Raw genomic sequence first — 13,626 nt, 5'->3', positions numbered from 1 at the left:
GTGGTCTAAGCACGTGTAGATTTATTCTTTTTCACGTCTCGTGTTCGCCGTACTGCCACGACTGTTGATGAATAGACGGTAAGTTATTCACGGGGAAACCCTTGTTGAGCGTGTTTGCGAGAGAGAGAGAGAGAGAGAGTGTGTGCGTGTGTGATATGTTAGAGACTGAGGCAATGATAACAGATTCTTTGTGTCTATGTGTGTGGAGGATAGAGAGAGACATGTACATGGGGCTTTGTGTTGTGTAACGTGGAGACACATATACATAATTAGAGAGTGAGTGTGTGAGATACACATGCGGACATGGGGAGAGATGAGGATCCAGATAAATGGGTGTTTGTGCGTGTCTGTGTGTGTTTGTGCACGCGTTTGTGTGTGAGAGGGAGTGTGTGTATGTGGAGTAGAGAGACCACTAATGATGTAAACCTAGTATAAGGGAAGGGGGAATGGTGTGACATGTGTAGTAGCGAGATAGCATGGGTGCGGGCGGGGGGAGCGGACTATTTGGAAGAGACATCGAGTGTGTGTGTGGGAGAGGGGTGTGAGAGCGAGAGAGAGAGCTAGCAGGAGAGAGAGAGAGGAAGAGAGGGGGCGAGAGGGGTCGTTTGTGTCCATAAATGGCGTATAGATAGGGAGACAATGTTGATGTTGTTCAAAATTGGCCTATGTACGGCGACGCAAGGGAAGCGAGTCATTGTGTGTGTGATAGGGACTTCATGAGAGATCTAGAATAGATGGTGTAGAGAACGATGATACATTAGGGAGCTATGGAAAGAGTCACGACATATATGTATACAGGGAAGGAGCTGGGGCGGGTCCGCATGTGGGAGAGATAGAAAGAGGAGAGTGGTGCACAAGGAGACAAAGTGTGCTTGTTTGCAGTGGGGGTGGTGTGTGAGGTGAGTGCGCGAGAACCACATAACTAGGGAGATAGACGTTTGGGGGCGACGTTTTGTGTGTATGGGAAATATATACTCTACATAGTGCGTGTGCTTGGGAAAGATACATAGTGGGAGACCTAGAGAGTGAGGGAAGAGATGTGTGCATGCCCGAGAGAAAAAGTGATAGAGACCTATATTGGGGTCCGGACTTTAGAAGAGAGAGGGGTGTTAATGTGCTCGTGTGTTGGTGTTTGGGGGAGAGAACGACTTCTCTATGTGTGTGGTGGGCGGGCGGGGGGGACGAGGGGGGGGGGTTGGCTTCAGATAAAGAGTGAGGTGTCTATATTTGAGGGACTTTAGTGTAATTGAGATATTGTGCACTCATGGTTGATCAATTTGTTTCACAGTTTGGACTATGAGATAACGATACTTTTGAACATGCGTGATATACCTTGATGTACCAGAATTACAAACCTAAGATTGGAATTTTGGAATTCGACTCCATCATTAGCTTTTGTAATTCATTTAAACGGAGGTACATTTTTTAAGCCGGGATTTCATGATTTCAAATTCATATATCAAACCTAGAGATATACACATACGGGCATGTTCAAACTTTATAATCATCCACTTTATTCATACACATACACATTTTTGCTTTTGTCATCATATTTAGGATAAACACAGTTGGAATTTCATTTGAATTGGACCGTATGATGGTATTTTCTTGTAGTAGCTCAATGATCCATATTTGAATTGAATGGACAATCTAAGTTTCGAGTTGGAGACATTGATTTTCAAAACTTGCACTTTTTTTGTGTGCAAAACAAACAAATTGTCAGCCATGATATCATAGTCGGCCGTACGAGAGCAGAACACTTATAAATTTAGGCGCCAAAAGCTTTCAAACTTCCCGCTCACATCGAAATATCATGCGCCCGAAACTTTAGCCCTGTGATATTCCTGTTTTACCCCTGCCACATGAACGGAAAAAGGGCTGCTTTGCTAACTCCATTGTTTTCCCCTCTTTGCCCCCAACATTCATTCCCAGAGCCCCTCCCCTTCCCCTCCCCGACCCCCCAACCACGGCAAGCCGCCGAAGTAGGCGATCTTCACGAAGGACTTGCCTCACTCGGGTAGATCTTCACGAAGTAGGCGGTCTCCTTGCCCTTACAAACTCCTTGGTAAAACTCCACAATCTTGACGGAGGCTCCCAAGTGACACCTAGCCAATCTAGGAGACACCACTCTCCAAAAGGTAATAGATGGTGTGTTGATGATGAACTCCTTACTCTTGTGCTTCAAATGATAGTCTCCCCAACACTCAACTCTCTCTCTCTCATAGGATTGGATTTGGTGGAAAGATGATTTGAGTGGAAAGCAACTTGGGGAAGGCTAGAGATCAAGATTTATGTGGTTGGAATGGAATATCTTGACCTCAACACAAGTGTAGGTGGTTCTCTCTCAGAAAATGTATGTTGGAAGTGTAGGCATGTTCTGATGGCTCTCTCCACAAATGAAGAGTGGGTGGAGCGGTATATATAGCCTCCACACAGAATCTAACCGTTACACACCATTTACCAAACTTGGTGGGACCAAAACGTGAAACTCGGTCAGACCGATTTAGTTCATAATGTGACCATTAGGCATTTCGGTGGGACCGACATGTTAACTCGGTGGGACCAATATCGTTAGGGTTAGGGCATAATGTAATCTCGGTGAGACCGATTACACAAACTCGGTGAGACCGATTTTGGTAATAGACAAATAGAGAGTTGGTCAGGCAAACTCGGTGGGACCGATTCGCTCATCTCAGTTGGACCAAAACGTTATGAAAGGGAAACAGAGAGTTTGCATTGCAATCTCGGTGGACCGATCGCTCATGTCGGTTTGACCGAAACGTTATGAAGGGAAACAGAGAGATTACAATCCCATCTCGGTGAGACCGAGATCCCTATCGGTGAGACCGAAAAGACTAGGGTTTCTGGCAGTATCTATGTCAACTGAACTCGGTGGCGCCGGATAGAAAGTTTCGGTGGGGACAAGTTTGACTTTTGGTTTGGGACATATGTGGATGTGAGAAAGTAGTTGAGGGTTTTTGGAGCATATCACTAAGCACTTTGAGCAAGAAACTCATTAAGCAACACCTCACCCCCTCTTGATAGTATTGGCTTTTCCTATGGACTCAATGTGATCTTGGATCACTAAAATGAAAAATGTAGAGTCTTGTGCTTTGAGCTTGAGCCAATCCTTTTGTCCTTAGCATTTTGAGGGGTCCATGTTTCTCATCCATGCCATACCAAACATTGAGCTTTCCTGAAATATTTATCTTGAAATAGCATTAGCTCAATGAGCTATATGTTGTTAGGAATTACCAAAACCACCCAGGGATAGTTGCACTTTCAATCTCCCCCTTTTTGGTAATTGATGACAACATATAGATCAAAGCTTCGACAAATGATAATAGGATTGAAAACATCGTCGCTTTGAGAAGTATGTGATAAGCAAGAGCTCCCCCTAAATTTGTGCATTATTTAAAATTTGCTTTGGACTGCAAATGCACAATGTGTTAGGATCATGGGTTACTCTTTCATGTCACATACATCTTGGTGGAGCGCTCAAAATGATAGAAGTTAAAAGCATGCACTCATCACCAAGCAAGTGAATGATCATATAAGGATATAAGAGATAATATCATCCAACAAGCATTAAGGGTAGCATATGATCAAACACATGATCGAACAAGTAAACAAGTATCTCACAAGCACACAATCAAGAAGTTCAACCAAAAACAAGAGAGATAAAAAGCAACACTCTCTCTCGAAGCCTATGATCTATACATTTTCTCCCCCTTTGGCAACAAGTTACCAAAAAGTTCAAAAAATGCATAGTGCTAAACGACTCTCAGGCTTGGTCTTCATGAGGTGTTGTAGAGATGGCTCCAAGGATGAAAGCTTCTATTGATGTAGCTGGAGCTGGTGGAGTGGTTGTTGGAGCTGGTGGCACTGAAGTTGTGGCTGCTGGTGCAGATGTAGTAGCTCTTGTGTCTGGGACAGGCACTGCAGCAGACCTCTGACTCCTGGGCACTCTAGTGAAAGCATCTCTAGTAGACTTGCCCTTCTTCTCCTCCACTTCCTCCTGAAGTTGCTCAACTACTGACTGGATCTCAGTTACCTTGACACCAAGATCATAGAATTTCTGCTCAATGATCCTCTTCAAACTCTCCTGGTTTTGAGTCAGGGTGGCCAAGCCCTTCTCAATCCTCAAGGTGGAGGCAATCAGATATCCAAGCTGATCTTGCCTGCTCTTCAAGAATATCTGAGATGCTTCTTTAGCTGTTGGCATCTTTGCAGCTTTCTCTGCCCTTGCCTTCTCTCTCTTCTCATGTGCTTGCACAGATGATGGATCTTCTTCATTCATGACAACAATGTTGTCCTTAAAGTCTAGCTTGAGGGGTAGATGCTCCTTGTCCAACAAATATGTGTCTGTGCCCATCTTGGAGTTGATGAGCACCTGAATCTGTGGAGCATACCCACAAGATCTCTTCTGATCTGCAGCAGTCCTCTTGATTGTTTCCACAATCAGACTCATCACCTTGAACTTTTGAGGAACATCAAATATATGCAGCAGGTTGATGGAGTGTCCTCTGATCATTCTGTGATCTCCTGACTTTGGCAACAGAGTGTGCCTCGGAATGGTGTTGATTGTTGGCAGCCCTAACAGCAGGTGCTTCACTAAGCCAAACTTGTGAGTCTCTAGGTCTGCATCAGGAATCTCCTTGTATATGCTAGCCATTGAGTTGTGATCCTTCTTCTTCTTGGCATAGACATCCAAGTCATCTTCATGAGCTTCTGGGGCATTGATCAATCTAGCCCACTCATCAACTGTAGATTGGTACCTTGTACCCTCTGACATCCACACTATTCTTCCATCTGGATAGAAATGAGCAGTTGAATAGAATTGCATGATCAGCTCATTATTCCACTTGGTAAGCTTCTGGCCAACAAACTTGTCAACCTCACATGCCTTGAAGCTGTCATATACGTCTGGGAAGTGCTCTTCATTCTCTCTTATGTAGGTCCAGTCCACCCATCTCATGTCACACACTATGGGCTTCTTGTCAAGCAGGATTGTCTCATAGAAATCTTGTTGTTCCTTTGTGTGGAACCTGTAATCCACAGCAGTTCTCCTCCTGACAGCATAGGGGTCAGCCTTTCTCCACTGTCTCAGTCATGCATCCTTCCTGATCCTCATGTCCTCTGCAACAGGATGTGCATCATTATGCTCAGGGATCTTTGGCTTTAGCTTTCTTAGCACTTGGGCTTCAGCTTCCTCTTCTGCAGCTTCAGGCACTGGGGCCTTGTTCTTCTCCTCAGCAGGTATACTTCTGGTGTTCCTCTTGGGTTTAGGCTTTTGAGCTGGAGCAGCAGCCTTGGGAGCAGCTTTGGGCTTAGATGGAGCAGCCCCTGATCTGATTGCATCCCCCATGAGTTTCTGAGCTTTGGGTGCTGGTGCAGCATCCTCTTCCTCTTCATCATCTGATCTCACCATTGTGGACTTTCCAAGAACTTTGGTTGTAGTTGTTCTTGCCCTCTTCTTTTTCTTGTCTTCACCAGCTGCTTCTTCTTCAGATTCAATGGTGAACTTCATAGTTTCACCTGTGGCAACCTTCTTTGACTTGGAAGCTTCAACAGTTGAGGCTCTGGCTTTTGACATTGGAATTCTTCTTGCTGGAGCCTTTTTTCATTCCTGGCTTAGTTGCAGCAGCTATGCCATACTCCTTTTTCAGCACCTTTTTCCTTGAAGTGGCCTCATCCTCAACAGCAATATAATCTTCATCCTCTGAATCAGAAGTTTTCTTCTTCCTTGTTCTAGTAGCTGCCTTTGGCAAGTTACTAGGTGTGCTCATGCTGCCCTCATCATAGCTGCTTGAGGGACTAGTGCCCTCACTCAATTGAGCTTGCTCTTCAGACTTGTTCTGGCTATCACTTTGATCAGACATCTCTGCAAACTCACTGACAGCAGACCCTGTGAATGGATATAGATGAGGTAGAGTGGATGAGCATCACAAAGTGCAGAGTTTTGCAAAACAGATGACTCAAAACTTAGTTTTAGTTCTCCACAGAAAGCATTTCAGAGCTACCGATTTGTAAACTCGGTGATACCGAAGCAGCTTTTGGAACCTAGACTTGTGAACTCGGTCATACCGATTCACAGTTCGGTGGCACCGAGACTGCTAGGGTTTCACAAAGAATCGAAATCGGTCACACCGATTTGCAATTCTCGGTTAGACCAAAAATCGCATGTGCAATGGCCTAAGCCAAATCGGTGAGACCGATTTCAACAACTCGGTCGGTCCGAGATGAGTTCGGCAGAAACCTAACCCTAAATTTTCAAATCTAATCTAATCTACAGGATGTTTTCGCTAGACAGGAAGATTTCATACGTGGCAAGAATCATGGCAAAGCAATGTGCTACGAATCGGAGTTAATGAATAGCACAAAGTATCAAGTTCATACCCTAACTCGGCGGTGAACTTGCTACGGCGGCAACGGCGGGGCAGATTGCCGTTGACGGCGGCGGAGACCAGCGGCGGGAGGTCGCTGGCGGCGAGAAGACGATCCGGAGACCCGAAGAGGCAGAGCAGGTTACGCGCGGGTGAAGGGTTTTGGAAAAATTTCCAAAATTTGACCCATCAGTATATATAACCTGACCCTGTCGGTGTGACCGAGCGGAACAACTCGGTGGCACCGAGATGCAAAACTGCGAGCAGTTACTGCAACTCGGTGTGACCGAAAGGTTCTAATCGGTTGCACCGAGATTGAAAACCTAGATCAACTTAGTGATCTCGGTGTGACCGAAAAGGATGAATCGGTCAAACCGAAATGCACAAAGAGGTTTTGGAAGTTTAAGTCTATGACGAATCGGGGACTCCGAGTGCTCCTCACACAGAGTGGTTCGAATCTGACTTGATCAAACTTTGTGATGTAGCATGAATAGAGTTTGAGACGAGAAAAGCATAGATAGCTAGAGAAGGTTCTTAGGCATTCTTGTCCATCCACTTGGCAAAAGGAAAGAAACCAAACAATCAAAACAACAAGTGGATGTCCTCAAATGAGTAAAATATGCAACCAACATGCTCATACAATAAAATGGCAAATGAAATATGTGGCAAAGCATGCACAACCAATTCTAGCATCTACCAAACAATTGGTGATGACTAGGTCATCTATATATGAGTATATTGACTTAGGAGTCAAATCAGAACATTTGATCATAGGTCATACTCATCGTTTAAGCACAAGTGGGGTTACCACTTTTACATAAAGCATTGTTGTGTTCACACCATTAGAGTTGCTTTAGCTCAATTCTTTCGAGTAAAGCTCCCCCTAGATGTGAGATCCCCCCTAAGAGGGATGAACTAACCTTGGGTTTTGTCAATAATGACTTCATGTAGGTGTTGAAGATGTGGATGCTCAATGTTGATGTAGATCATTTGGAGCAATCCATTGGAGTGAGTTGCACTTTCAATACCTACACGGGTTAGTCCCACAAGGAACAAACAAGGATATCCATAGACATAGAGTGATGCACACACAAGATGATGTCCATGAAAGCATTAGGTTACCTTGTCCCCTGTCTTACCAACAAGAGGGTTTGTGACTCCTTGAACTAGTTCAAGATGTGGAAGTTGATTGCACTTGTCCTTGCCAAAATGATATGAGTGAAGTATATTGGCGGAGTCACCCTCAAGAAATCTCTAGTTCTTCTTCTTTGGGATCCACATAATCTTGATGGGAATCCTTGGAGTTGTAGTCGTACTTGATGAAGTAGAACTTGATGTAGTCTTGGGAACCCACTTGACCAAGGCCTTAGGAGCTTCTTCAAATGCATCAATCTCCTCTTGAAGCTTGTCCTTGCCTTTTTGCTTGTGGTCTTGTGGTGGAAGATCATCTTGAGCTTGTGTTCCTTTGAAAGAAGTAGGATCGTACTTCTCTTGTTGAGGAACAAACTTCGTCTTGGGGTATTGATCTTCTTCCCACTCAACTCCATTGGCATTGAACTTTCGTTCAAAACCAACACCTTGATTCTTCCGGTGCCTTCCTTGCTTGCGTACAATCTCCTCGAATTGCTTACTTCCGGCAAGGCTCTTGTAAACACCTTTCTCTATAATTCCCTTTAATAAGCTATTTTCTTGCTCAAGTGTAACTTGGCTAAGAGAATCATTAGTGGAATGAAGAGAACAACTAGAAGCAACAACATTGGATTTAGCATGATTATTGTTACTACTAGAAGAAGAATCTTTCTTGTTCTTGTTACTAGACTTGACTTGTCGCATGTAAGTAGATAAGAGTAAACGCTTGGCAATGTAAGAAGAACTTTTCTTGTGAAGATCATCATTGATTGTCTTTAAAAACTCATGCTCTTGCTCAAGGTTGAGTATTTCAAAGCGTAACTTCTCATGAGTCTTTAAAAGTTCTCGATGATCTTCCAAGATAGTTTCATGAGCTAACTTAAGAGTGTTTAGTTCTTTAGTTAGGCACTCAATCTTCTCCTTATCATTGTCATTCGTTTTATCTTGATTAGCATGATTAATTGACGTTTCATCATAGTATTCATCACTAGAGTTGTCAACAAGTAAATCATCATCACCTAACAAGTCATCTTCATCACTATTGAAATCAACATACTCGGGGTGTGATACCTTTGGGCCTTTAGCCATGAAGCATCTTCCAATTCCTTCATTTGGTGAGTCAAATATGTCGTAGGAGTTGGTTGACACAAGTGCTAGACCGGCAACACCTTCATCTTGAGTATATTCGGAGTCGGAGTGATAGCTTCTCTCGGAGTGATTGTCGGAGTCGGAGCCGGATACCCATTCACCAACATGAGCTTGATGTCTTTGTTCGTGTAGCTCTTTGATGATTTGTCCTTCCTTTCCGAATCCTTGCTTCTCCGGGGTGTTCTTCGTTCATAACGATCATCTCTACTCTTCCTTCTCTTGGTGGTGATTCTTCTCTTCTACTTCTTCTTTTTGGAGAATCTTCTCTTCTTTTGTAGGGAGCCGTACACTCATTGGAATAGTGTCCGGGTCTTCCACAATTGTAGCAATTACGCTCACGACTAGAAGATCTTTTGTCATTGTAGGACCTTGACTTGGAACTTCTTTCCTTGCTTCTACTCTTGTAGAACTTGTTGAAGTTCTTCACCATTAGGCTCAATTCTTCATTGAAGGTTTGTTTCTCACTTGATGATGTGGGAGCTTCACATGAGGCTTTGTAAGCACCACTTGACTTGTTGTGGAGCTCTTCCTTATCCTTGAGTGACATCTCATGAGCAACAATTCTTCCAATGACTTCCGTTGGCTTGAGATCTTTGTAATTGGGCATCATTTGGATCAATGTGCACACGGTATCATATTTTCCATCCAAGGCTCTTAGGATCTTCTTGATGATGAATTTATCGGTCATCTCTTCACTTCCTAAGCCGGCAATCTCATTTGTGATGAGAGCAAGCCTAGAGTACATTTCAGCGACGCCTTCACCATCCTTCATTTTGAACTTGTCAAGTTGACTTTGAAGCACATCCAATTTGGATTCCTTGACGGAGTCGGTACCTTCGTGCATATCAATCAAAGTATCCCAAATTTCCTTTGCATTCTCAAGACGGCTGATTTTGTTGAATTCTTCGGGGCACAATCCGTTGAAGAGAATATCACAAGCTTGAGCATTGTATTGCAGCATCTTCAACTATTCCGCGGTAGCTTCACGGTTCGGTTCTCTCCCATCAAAGAATTCACCTTGCAAGCCAATACACACAATAGCCCAAACAGCGGGGTTATGTCCAAGAATATGCATTTTCATCTTATGCTTCCAACTAGCAAAATTTGTACCATCAAAGTAAGGACCTCTACGGTGGTAATTTCCCTCGCTAGACGCCATACTCTCCTAGGTTGTGAAACCAAGGCTATGACCACCAAAAGCTATGGAAATCAAAGCAAATGGAGACCAAAGCTCTGATACCACTTGTAGGATCGAAAGTATGTCTAGAGGGGGGTGATTAGACTACTTGACCAAATAAAAATCTAGCCTTTTCCCAATTTTAGTTCTTGGCAGATTTTAGCAACTTAGCACAAGTCAAGCAATCAACCTACACATGCAATTCTAAGAGTATAGCAGCGGAATGTAAAACAATTGCATATGAAGGTAAAGGGAGGAGTTTGAGGAAGCAAACGCAATGTTGACACGGAGATTTTTTATCCGTGGTTCCGATAGGTGGTGCTATCGTACATCCACGTTGATGGAGACTTCAACCCACGAAGGGTAACGGTTGCGCGAGTCCACGGAGGGCTCCACCCACGAAGGGTCCACGAAGAAGCAACCTTGTCTATCCCACCATGGTCGTCGCCCACGAAGGACTTGCCTCACTCGGGTAGATCTTCACGAAGTAGGCGATCTCCTTGCCCTTACAAACTCCTTGGTTCAACTCCACAATCTTGACGGAGGCTCCCAAGTGACACCTAGCCAATCTAGGAGACACCACTCTCCAAAAGGTAATAGATGGTGTGTTGATGATGAACTCCTTGCTCTTGTGCTTCAAATGATAGTCTCCCCACCACTCAACTCTCTCTCACAGGATTTGGATTTGGTGGAAAGAAGATTTGAGTGGAAAGCAACTTGGGGAAGGCTAGAGATCAAGATTTATGTGGTTGGAATGGAATATCTTGACCTCAACACAAGTGTAGGTGGTTCTCTCTCAGAAAATGTATGTTGGAAGTGTAGGCATGTTCTGATGGCTCTCTCCACGAATGAAGAGTGGGTGGAGGGGTATATATAGCCTCCACACAAAATCTAACCGTTACACACAATTTACCAAACTCGGTGGGACCGAATCGTGAAACTCGGTCAGACCGATTTAGTTCATAATGTGACCGTTAGGCATTTCGGTGGGACCGACATGTCAACTCGGTGGGACCGATATCGTTAGGGTTAGGGCATAACGTAATCTCGGTGAGACCGATTACACAAACTCGGTGAGACCGATTTTGGTAATAGACAAACAGAGAGTTGGTCAGGCAAACTCGGTGGGACCGATTCGCTCATCTCGGTTGGACCGAAACGTTACGAAAGGGAAACAGAGAGTTTGCATTGCAATCTCGGTGGGACCGATCGCTCATCTCGGTTTGACCGAAACGTTACGAAGGGAAACAGAGAGATTACAATCCCATCTCAGTGAGACCGAGATCCCTATCGGTGAGACCGAAAAGACTAGGGTTTCTGGCAGTGGCTATGTCAACTGAACTCGGTGGCGCCGGATAGAAAGTTTCGGTGGGGCCGAGTTTGACTTTTGGTTTGGGACATATGTGGATGTGAGAAAGTAGTTGAGGGTTTTTGGAGCATATCACTAAGCACTTTGAGCAAGAAACTCATTAAGCAACACCTCACCCCCTCTTGATAGTATTGGCTTTTCCTATGGACTCAATGTGATCTTGGATCACTAAAATGAAAAATGTAGAGTCTTGTGCTTTGAGCTTGAGCCAATCCTTTTGTCCTTAGCATTTTGAGGGGTCCACGTTTCTCATCCATGCCATGCCAAACATTGAGCTTTCCTGAAATATTTATCTTGAAATAGCATTAGCTCAATGAGCTATATGTTGTTAGGAATTACCAAAACCACCCAGGGATAGTTCCACTTTCACCCACGACGCCCTCAGAATCTGCGCCCCCCCATTAAGAAGACAAGACAAGGTAAGGCTACAGTGTAGCCCATCACCCCCAAATCCAGGGCTTGGCGTGGCCACAGTGCCCCGTACAGGCGGAGATCTCCGCACGATGCGGCACTGTTGCCACTCCACCCTTGACATCACTCCTGTCATGCGGGGCCTGCTCCCACGACGGCCTGTCGGTACGGCTTGCATGTGGCGGGCCCTACAAGGCAGCGAGAGCCCGGAAGGCGGCATGGTCTGACCAGTCGGACCCAAGGGGATCCGGCTTCCAGCAGGCAACCAGCTCCTCCCTCGAGGCCCGTGCGCCATTAACCAGACGAGACACGGTGAGGCTACAGTGATCTCCCACCAGACGGCGGGACTGTAGCCACGCCCCTCCCCCGACCAAGCATGCGTCATTAGCATTACGGCTACAGTAATCAGCCACCGACCAGACCCACGAGCGGCGGAGGCGGCCTGTCGGCTCCGTACCAGACCAGTCGGCGGGCCCCAGCGGCCGGCGGAGAAGCCGGCAACAGGAGACACTGACAGCCGGGTCCTACACCTGGCCCGATTACCATTGTACCCCTGGGGGGTAGGCCTATATAAACCCCCCAGGGCACCCATGCAAAGGGTTCCCAACCTGTTAGAACTAGAATCATACATAGAGGGAGAAGGGAGCAAGCCTAGCCTTCTTCTACCTCTAGCATACAGCTCGAGGAGCACATTTATACTCACTAGTGCCTTAGTGATCATGCGGAGACCCCGCAGAGCAGGACTAGGGGTGTTATCTCCTAGGAGAGCCCCGAACCTGGGTAAAGTGCGCCGGCGTTCGTGTCTACACCTCATCCCGCTTCCAGGCACCGGCGATGTTCTACTCGCTCCCACCATGATAAGCCATCCTTTGGCATATGTCGCACCCAACCCCCGACAAGATGCCACACTTGTTCCTTCTCATCCTAACACAGGATTTTAAAACGCGCACAGTATGTTCCTAGAATCCTCTTTTCTATCCGGGAGGGTGGTTTTTTTTTTGAACATGCTGTCCACTAATTTGGAAACTTGGATTGCTATATTTGGATAAAAGGTACTACTAGTACGATGGTCAACACTGACGTGAAGGAGGAAGTTATTTCTAGATTTGGATAGGGAATACATTGTGTTCTCATATTATTTTTCCTGCAGTGCATTATTTGCTCTGCCAGAACACATGTACTCAAGATTCTCAGCCTTGCCATAATTGAATACACCAGTTTAATGGTCACAGTGAATACAAGCCATGGATATAAGTTCCGAGTTGGGTTCATGAACCAAGAAGATCGCTGCTTTTTTATGGCCGAATTTGGATAAACTTTCTCAAGTGTTACGGACTGAAAGTTGGCGCACGAATGTTGATGGAAATAGTAGAACATGGTCTCATCTTCACTGCGATCTTCCACCCCGACGTCATTCCAATTGTTCATCCATGTTAGTTTTGTATCCGGTTCTTGCTTGTTGCCTCGATTACTTCTTAATCCACCTATTCTATCTAACTAATCACAATTTAACTTTAGAAGTAGCAACAAATCTCTCAGGAAGATGCTACTTCTAACTAATATTTTCTTATAATTGGTGGCACATGTAGGTTTTTTCAGAGTTAAGCAGGCTGCTCGTTTGTTATTCTGTAATAACTCGGCTGTTACTGATGGCACTAAAGTTGACTGGGACGACATCCACAAGTTCCTACACTTTATTGATCGTCTTGAGGTCCTTGTGGGGCGTTTCAATGGTGGAAGGCCACGTGGGATATGTGTGCCACTGCTGCACTCGTTGAACAGGTCCAACTGTGTCGAGAAACTTATGGTACGAGGTGTTTTCTGTTATATATATTGTTCATAAACTATTGCTTATACACAGTTTTACAGTTGTGATCTTCTTGAAACAGAAACTTGCCAGTTCTATTGTTCCTATACAGATGCCTGACCATGGTCGGGTCAGACTCGTGCTTGGTCACAACATGATGTTTATGTCGACCTACTCCATTCCCCTTGGAGGTGAAAAG

This window comes from Triticum aestivum, chromosome 3D (genome assembly GCF_018294505.1).
Source record: "Triticum aestivum cultivar Chinese Spring chromosome 3D, IWGSC CS RefSeq v2.1, whole genome shotgun sequence".
NCBI classification, from domain to species: Eukaryota; Viridiplantae; Streptophyta; class Magnoliopsida; order Poales; family Poaceae; genus Triticum; species Triticum aestivum.
Note: the sequence above shows the minus strand (reverse complement) of the source record.